At 47.0% G+C, this 8,351-nt stretch overlaps 1 protein-coding gene across 1 annotated transcript in view; it reads left to right on the top strand.

Annotated features, from left to right (window-relative positions):
* Positions 1-7,125: 7,125 nt before the first annotated feature.
* Positions 7,126-8,351, top strand: part of Ankrd46 (ankyrin repeat domain 46) — a 37,522-nt gene continuing 36,296 nt past the window's right edge. The window contains exon 1 of the mRNA XM_023699938.1: positions 7,126-7,493. The gene's annotated coding sequence lies outside the window, so the exon portion shown is untranslated. The remainder of the gene's footprint in view (positions 7,494-8,351) is intronic.

Below are 8,351 nucleotides of genomic sequence, written 5' to 3'. Positions count from 1 at the left end.
TTTTTTTTTTTTTTTTTGAGATAGGGTGTCAGTAAATCACTAAGTTGCCCAGGATGACCTCGAATTTGCAGTCCTCCTGCCTCAGCCTGCCAGATTGCTCCAAGGGTGACTCTTATTCTTGCTGGAAATGGGCCCCCGTAGAATTCCTGGGGAGCTCCTTTTCGTAGAGGAGTCTAATGGCAGAGGTAATGGAAACCAACTATATCTCGGTCCCAATCAAAGGAAGCTCAAAAGTTGACTTTCCACAGATGATAAATGTAGACTAAAAGAAGGGACAATTATTAAATTTCTTATATGTATTGTGAAAGTCAGCCACCAGGAGGCGGGTTTTTTTTTTTTTTTAAATTTTAAAGAGAATTTTAAAAAACAAAAATGATTCAGAATTTCAAAACAAGATGATAGGAAATTAACGATGGCTGTTATATTACATATTGCTATCTTCCGAGTAGTCGCTCAGATTTAGCAGGTAGAGGCACGCGAGCATCGCTCACGCAATTGAGCACTGACTGTCCAGAGACAAACTGTTTAAACACCAGCGATGGTGCTGTTCTAAACATTGCCTCACCATCGCTGGCAGGGTACTTGCAGAGGCAGGCTTGCCAACAACAGCACCTGCGCGGGCACCTACTATGTGCCAAGGGAGAGCCACCTACTATGTGCCAAGGGAGAACCACCCCACTCCACATGGCTTCTGCATCGGAGTGAGCAGGGAAGCAAGTATGATTATCAATCAAGCGTATTTTGGTGCATTAAATGAATATGTATCACAGTGGTTAAACTTCAGATTCTTACAGGTAACTGCATTTCTGTGATTTTTGTCCTATTGGTATTACTTACTTTTGTGATTAACTATAGGTTTAATGCGTCATAGAAGCTCTTGATCCTCTCTTCATTCTTTTTCTCTTTTTTTGTAGAAATAAAAAGAGAGGAGATACGCAGCCCAGGATCCCCGATGCAGGTAGACTGAGGAGATCTTAGTAGACTCACAGTAGGAAAATTCTGAACTGTGGTGCTTGGTTGCAAACATCTTTACCTGAGATTTTGTTTTCAAATATAGGGGATGAGGGGCCAGGGAAATAGCTCAGTGGCATAAGCACCTGCCTGGCAAGTGCAGGGTCCTAAGTTCGATCCCCAGTACAAAAAAATAAATAAATAAATAAATAAATTAAAAAAAAATATATATATGGAATGATGAGCAAAACAAAAGCACAAAAGGCAGCTGTCTCAGTCTGTTGTGCAGCTATAATGACATCTTAAGACTGGGTCATTTATAAACTACACATATTTTTTTTCCCAGTGTTGGAGGACAGGGACATTCAGGACCAAGACAGCCTGTGTTTGGTGCTAGGTGAGGAGTGTTTCTACTGCATCTTCCTGTGACCAAAGAAACAGACTCACCTCCGCAGGTCCTTTATAAACTCATAATCCCATCCATGAGGGCCTTGCCCCTGTGGCTTAATCTCTTCCTAAAGCCCACACCTCCTAATGCTATCACACTGGCAATTAAGCTTCACCCAGTACATGTTTGTTGGGTGGGTGGGGGCACATCCAAGACCATGAGCACAAGGAACTGGATTCACAAATGCACCTGTGAACTAGAAGATAGGCGGGTAAAAAATATTTTTCAGGTTTTTAAAAAATAAAAACCACTTCTAGTCATTAAGAATCTTCTCAGTCTGGTTGTCTTAAAACAAATGCACGGGCTCTGAGCCGTTTCCATGACTCATCCCCCTTTTTCCCCTTAGCAATGTCAGCAGTCCCCTTTCCTGCCGGGCAGGGGCTATACTGTTCGAAAGATGGATTACTGCAGTCGCATTTGCAGGAGGTTTCCGCTGGGCCTCGTCCTCCCCTCCGACGCTGTGTGCCGCAGCCTCAGGCTCTGCCTTGACAGGGGTAAGCACAGTTCTCTGCAGGTTGGAAGGAAAGGACGGGATTCTGAGAGAAGGCAGCGTCGAGGCCAGCCCGAGGCCAGGTCGAACCTGAGCAAGAGATGCGCTTTGCTTCCATTTGAACAATTAGCAGGCGATCATTTTGAAATGAAGGTGAGCGTTGAGATCCCTGTAAGCCTGAGTTGCGGCGGAGCTGGCGTCCCTAGGGTGACCTACGCCTCACACCCAGGCTGATGTGAGCTCTTTAACAACACAGAGGACTGGAATCTTCTTAGCTGCTCGTTATCTGGCTGAGCAGACCTTCCCAGGCTTCTGGGGACCAGCATGAACCCTCAGCTTTTCCTGTTCCCAGACTTAACAAGCCCCAAACTGGCACAAATCTCTAAGGAGGAGAATTATTAAAGGATTTAGGAGAAAATGTGAGGCCAGAAAGAAATAGAGAAAAGGCAAGAGCAGCCTGGCCCAGGAGCTTTTCCCGCGCTAGCTTCTGCAGCCCTTCCTTCTTGGCTCACTTCTGAGAAAATGTAGACGCCTATTGATTTTCAGTTTCTGAGCATGTTTTAAAAATAAGATAAATAAGCAAAGATGTAGACATTATCACTATGTGCTTAGGAGAGGTCTTCTTTAACTGACATTTTTGGTGCTCTGCACAGTGCTTCGGGGAAGATCATTTCTTAGGAGCACTGGAATTCACGTTCTCACATAGCCTGTGTCCCAAGCAAAAGTCTACTTTCAGGCTAGTAGCTTGTATCTCATTGTTGAGTTACTTGCAGACCTGGTGGCACAGCCCTATCTTCTCCCAAACAGCCCCTGTAACCCAAGAGCCCGGAGATCATGGAAACAAACTCATTTATACAAAGGGAGAGGCTATGTCCAGACTCTTATCCTAAGGAGAGAACTCAGAAGTGACGCATGAAGTTTTCATACAATTTCTGCCTGAGGTACGTAAGTGTTTAAGTTCCACCGAAATTAGAGGCATGACAGTGAGAGGGGGACCATCCCTCTGGCCTCATTATCCTCCTGACCTGAGTTCCAAGGTCGCTTCTGCCTCTAGCTATCAAGGTGAGTCTAGGCAAGTTGCCTAACTTAGATGGCCCTGTCTTCTCGAGCCTGCCCCATTGGGTAAGAGCCAGTAGGTGTACTGGATTATTTGTTCTGCTTGGATTTGTGACTTGGCTACATTGGTGCTATTGTTTATATCTAGTTGTTCCCCCTAAGCCTCATGCACTCAGACTTGGGGTTTTCAAAAGGCTAACAGACTTGCAATTAAGAGATGGAGTCTGGTCAAAAGAGATAGGTCCTTAGGGGGAGAATTGTGGACTGCTGATCTCCCTCTTGATTTTTCTCTTCCCTCTCTCCTTCCTGTTCACCATGTCCAGCTCTTCATGACTACTGCCTCTGGTGATCAGCAGAGCGCAGGGCCTGCCACCAGACAGTAGGTAAGAGAATAACTAGAAGCAGTACTCGCTACAGAGGAAACAGCTTGTACTTTAATGAGGCCAAACAATGGTAGGCGTCCCAGACAGACTAGCATGTGGCTTTTTATTGGTTCTCTGACAGCCCCACCCAAACCTTCACTTCTTGGACCCCCTAGTGCCATCATGTGAGGTACAAATCTGCTACCCTACAACATGCCCCCTGCCCAAGCCCAGCATTTCCAGTCATCTTTGGAGGATTTGTACACCACTTGCTTAAACCTTTGTGAAAGATATCCCCATGCCAAAGTTTAGTTGTTTAACTTTGGAAGGGAAGGCTCATGGGGTGCCACTCTATCTTATCCCATCAAATTTTTTTTTTGTTGTTGTTGTTTTTTTTGCAGAACCAGGGATGGAACTCAGACCCTTCTGATTGCCAGGCAAGCGCTTATTCTACTGCACCATCTCCCCAACCCCGCGTTATTTCTTCTGCATGTGAAAAATCTGTGTGATTCTAGCACATGTAGGGGCATGCAAACGAAACACCAGTGGGTGCCATGGCACAGGGCCCTGCTCCTTTCCTCTTTCCAGGGTGACAGCTGTTTTCTTAGTTGCTCTAAGAATTCAGTATCTAAGATGTTTATTTTGCAAGTAACAAAGGGCGAGAGTCCATTCTGAATGTTTTACTTGAACACTTCCTAGTAATACTGGTTTCAGGAGGGAAATTTTACTCTACTAAGCTTCGAACTTTTCCTCAAATAGCTTTGCAAAGATGAAGGCTGGCACACAGATGTGTAAGTCTCCCCAGCCATCCCTCCCCTCCAGTGGTTTGAATGTTCACAACTGTTAAGGTGCTGAAGTAAATTTAGCTCTGGGATAGATAATATGGCTACTTGTCTCATGCCCAGTGGCTTGGGGCTATGCTGGGAATCTACATAGATTGAAAAACACCAAACTCTCCTCAGCGGGGCCTGAGAGAAGGGAGGCAGAATGCTGTACTTTTCAGGAGCCTGTCTCCCTCTCGTGGTCATTTGTTAGTACTACAAAGAAATAACATGTACCCTTTTACATGAAGGCAAAGCTCAAAAAAAGGGATATTCTTCTTACTTGACAAGTATGGTGCATTTTTACCCCTCCATTCTGTCTGCATCTCTTTCTGCAGAGGAAACTAGTGATACCGGGATAGTGGCTACATTGCTTTGAGTCTCTTCTGGTAAGTGCTCAATTACAATGCTTTTGAAAGTCTTCTGTATTTCCTCCTCCTCCTCCTTTTTTTGGTACTGGGGATTGAACTCAGCACCTGGTGGTTGCCAGGCAGGTCCTTCTGCTGCTGAGCTATCTCCCCAGCCCCACTTCTGTATTTTCTAAGACTCTACAGGAACCCATATTTAGGATGGCCCAAACTCTTCTTTCTTTAAGTTAAAATTCTACCCAGGCTTGGTGGCACATACATGCAATTCCAGATATGTGGGAGGCTGAGGCAGGAGGACTGAGAGTTAGAGAACAGCCTGAGCAAGTTAGTGAGATGAAGTTCTCGAGGAGATGAGGATAAAGTCCAATGGCAGAGGCTTACCTAGCATGATGAAGCCTTGGGTTCCATCTCCAGGGCTGAAAAAGCAAAAGCAAAAAAAGAGAAAGACACCTACCTTAGGTAATTTTGTTTTTCTTTCTTCTGCTCTCTCATTTGCTATTTTAAAATATTGTTGCATTTTAATCCAAATTAGGTCCCAGATTGTTTTCTTTCAAGGGTACTGCTCTTTCCATTAGTAACTCTTAACACAAGTTGCAATTAAGGGCATTCCTCTCCACTGGCGATCACACAGTCAGAACGTGGGACAAAACAGTTTTGGAATGAGAACAAAGACAGATTTGCCTGAAGAGAGTGAAACGGAAGCTTCAAGGCCTTTATGGAAGGCTGCACTTCCATCCACCAAAGACACCCAGGTCGCCATCCCCAGAGCCTATGCATATGTTAGCCCATGTGGTAAATGGGGCTTTTGCAGATGTGACTGAGATCATGAGAGGCGGCAGTTATCCTGGATTATCCACGGATGCCTGATGCAAACGCAAGGCTTCTCACAAGGAGTGAGGGTTTGAGAAGGTACAAGAATGGAAGCAAAACCTAGAAAGGAACTTTGAAGGTGGAGGAAGAAGTCACAAGCCAGGGGACCTACGCAGGCTCCAGGAGCCAGAGAAGTAAGGACACAGCTGTGCCCACACTGACTTTTTTTTTTCACACTGACTTTAGTCCAGTAAAAATGACTATGGCCTTTTGACATCCTGAAAAATAAGTTAAATAATTATTGTTTTAAGTCACTACATTTGTGGTTATTAGTTACAGTGGCAGTAACTTTGTGGTCATTCTTATAGGGAAATTGATGTAATCAGATCCTTGTGTAGGCTGCTTCCAAGCCCCTGCACATGCATTTACCTGACTGGATATTTTTGTAATTTTGCAAAAATATTTTAATCACCACGGATGAGACAGCTGCCTCGGCTTCCTGAGGTGTTCTCCTCTCCTTGAGCAGCACGGGATGGCTACAGGCATTCAGAGTTCTGGCTGAGCAGAGAAGTTGGGGACACATTGGTTTGCCTTTAGTGGGGTATATTCTTGCAGTTTGTGGTCAATTCCAACAGCATCAAGATGTTGCTGGAGGCTAAGAATAGCTCCTGGGAAGATCTCCAGAGCCCTTTGCCAGTGTCCCTGTTGGGGCTGCCATGAAGGAATCGTCAAATGCACAGGGCATGGAGTGCATCCCCTTAGTCTCATCAGAAGTAAACATAAATAAATAAATAAATAAATAACTATTTAAAAATCCTGTCTTCACTGCCCCTATTTTTTTTTTTTAGGTTGAACAAAACAGTAGAAGAAGAAGAGGAAGAGGAAGAGGAAGAGGAAGAGGAAGAAGAAGAAAGAAGGAGGAAAAGGAGAAGGAGGAGAAAGAGAAGGGGAAGGAGGAGGAGGAAGAAGGAAGAAGAGGAGGAGGAGAGGGAGGAGGAAGAGGGAGGAAGAGGAGGAGGAGGAGAAGAAGAAGAGAGAGAAGGAGAAGGAGAAGGGGAAGAAGGGGAAGAAGGAGAAGGAGATGGTGGAGAAGGAGGAGACAGAGGAGAAGGAGATAAAGAGATAACTTTTAATAAGTGGTGAATGGACTCTCAGATCATTTGATAAGCCAGTTGATGAAGCATGAATTGTATAGATACAGTGGTGAAAAGTTTAAATTTCTTGTTGATTTGACATAGTTTACAGGCATCAGCAAAGATATTAAAAAAAAAAAAAAAAAAAACCACAAAGAGTCATAGTGACCTCAGTGACAAAGTGGATTAATGAGTCATCAGTGACCTCAGTGACAAGTGGATTAATATGACATCAATTTGAAAGGTAATGTTTGTCATTAGTCACTGCATAAAAAAAAATTCCCTGAAGTCTTATAGTTTTCATATGAAAGGAATGTGTTAGAGATCTCTTCAAATTTGGCAACAGTCTCGAGCGCTTGCACGACATTAGCAAGAACAAACTACCCAGACGGGGAAGATGGCCCTGGAATGCGGGGACAGACTTCGGGCGGGGGCGTGGCGGACACCGCGCAGGGGGCGTCATCTCGGCTGTGGGACTCGAGCTGGTCAACTAACAACCGGAAAAGCTTCTGCCTGAGAGAATGCGCAGGCAACACAGTCCCCGCGGCTTTAGTTTGGCTGCGCACGTGTCACAATAAGCGAAACAGTCCTACCAAGTGGGGCTTGGACATCCAGGCCGGTTTTGCAAGACTGAATCATTTTTTAGAGTAGGAGCCGCCGGCCACTAGTTGCTGTGGCTAACGTGTCCGTTTGGGTTCTCTGTAAGACCCGCCTTGCTGCTAGCAACTATTAGTTGATGTTTATAGCAACCGTCCTTGCCCTGGAAGCCTCCATTTAGCGGAAGGGGGCAGGACGGACATGTAGAAGAGGAGGTTGAAAGAGCGAGATGCGCGGGGGCGCAGATGCGCTAAGCTCAGCGTCCGCTCGGGTACCCCGCCTCCTTCCCAGCCGGCCGAGCGCTGTGAGCGCCTCCCACCTGCAGGGGGCGCGCTCAGCGCCGCGGCGCCAGGCCGCTCTGGCCGGCGCTCCGCGCGCCTCAGTGGCCGCCCCTCCTCCTCCTCTTCCCGCCGCCACCCGAGGTGCTCTGCTGCTGTCGCCGCCGTTCGCGTCGCAGGTACCTGGCCGGGGTCGTGGGCGGCAGCGGGACGGGGGCCACAGACGGAAACCCCGAAGGCCCGCAGAGCCCGGTGCGTGGGGACATCCGGACCGAGGAGGCCGTCGGGGCCCCGCGGTGTCCCCGCGGGCTGTGCGTGCGGTGGGGCCGAGTGGCGGCGGCGCGGGGCCAGTGGGGGAGGCGAGACCGCGCACCCTCCGCGGAGGCCTCTCGGGCCTTGCAGAAGGCGCGAGGCTCAGGCGCCAATCGCGCATCTACTCTCTCTCGAGCAAACGGCGTTTCTTTAGCACGCCCTGCACGGTGCTCAGAATTGGCTTGGGAACGTGATGAGGTAAAATATTATGCATCGATGCGCCGGACACTGTGGCGGCACCTTTGTGGTCTCTGCACTTCAGAGAGGCCGAGGCAGGAGGGTCGCCGCGAGTTCGAGGCCAGCCCGAACCACACAGTCTGAGACTCAAAAAACAACAAACCAAACTATTGAATACTAACACTCTTTACTCTTGAAAAAGTAACAGCGGTATCCACTCCCTTGTTGAAAAGCTTTGCGGGGGATGATTTTTTTATATTACAAGAATAGCAGCCAGATTGGCTATCATAAAGAAATCAACCAACAACAAATGTTGAAGAGGCTTTGGGGAAAGGGGAACCCTTCTCCACTGTTGGTGGGAGTGTAGACTGGTGCAACCATTATGGAAATCAGTGTGGAGACGCCTTAGAAAACTAGGACTGGAAATCCCATTCAAGCCTGCTATCCCCCTATTGGGAATTTTCCCGCAGGAACTAAAAGCATCATATCATAGTGATGTATTCGTACCTATGTTTATAGCAGCACAATTTGTGATAGCCAGATCTTGG

The sequence above is a fragment of the Octodon degus genome, unplaced genomic scaffold, assembly GCF_000260255.1.
Source record: "Octodon degus isolate 3935 unplaced genomic scaffold, OctDeg1.0 scaffold00118, whole genome shotgun sequence".
NCBI classification, from domain to species: Eukaryota; Metazoa; Chordata; class Mammalia; order Rodentia; family Octodontidae; genus Octodon; species Octodon degus.
The sequence above is the reverse complement of the archived record's forward strand: the minus strand, read 5'-3'. Positions and strand labels throughout refer to the sequence as shown.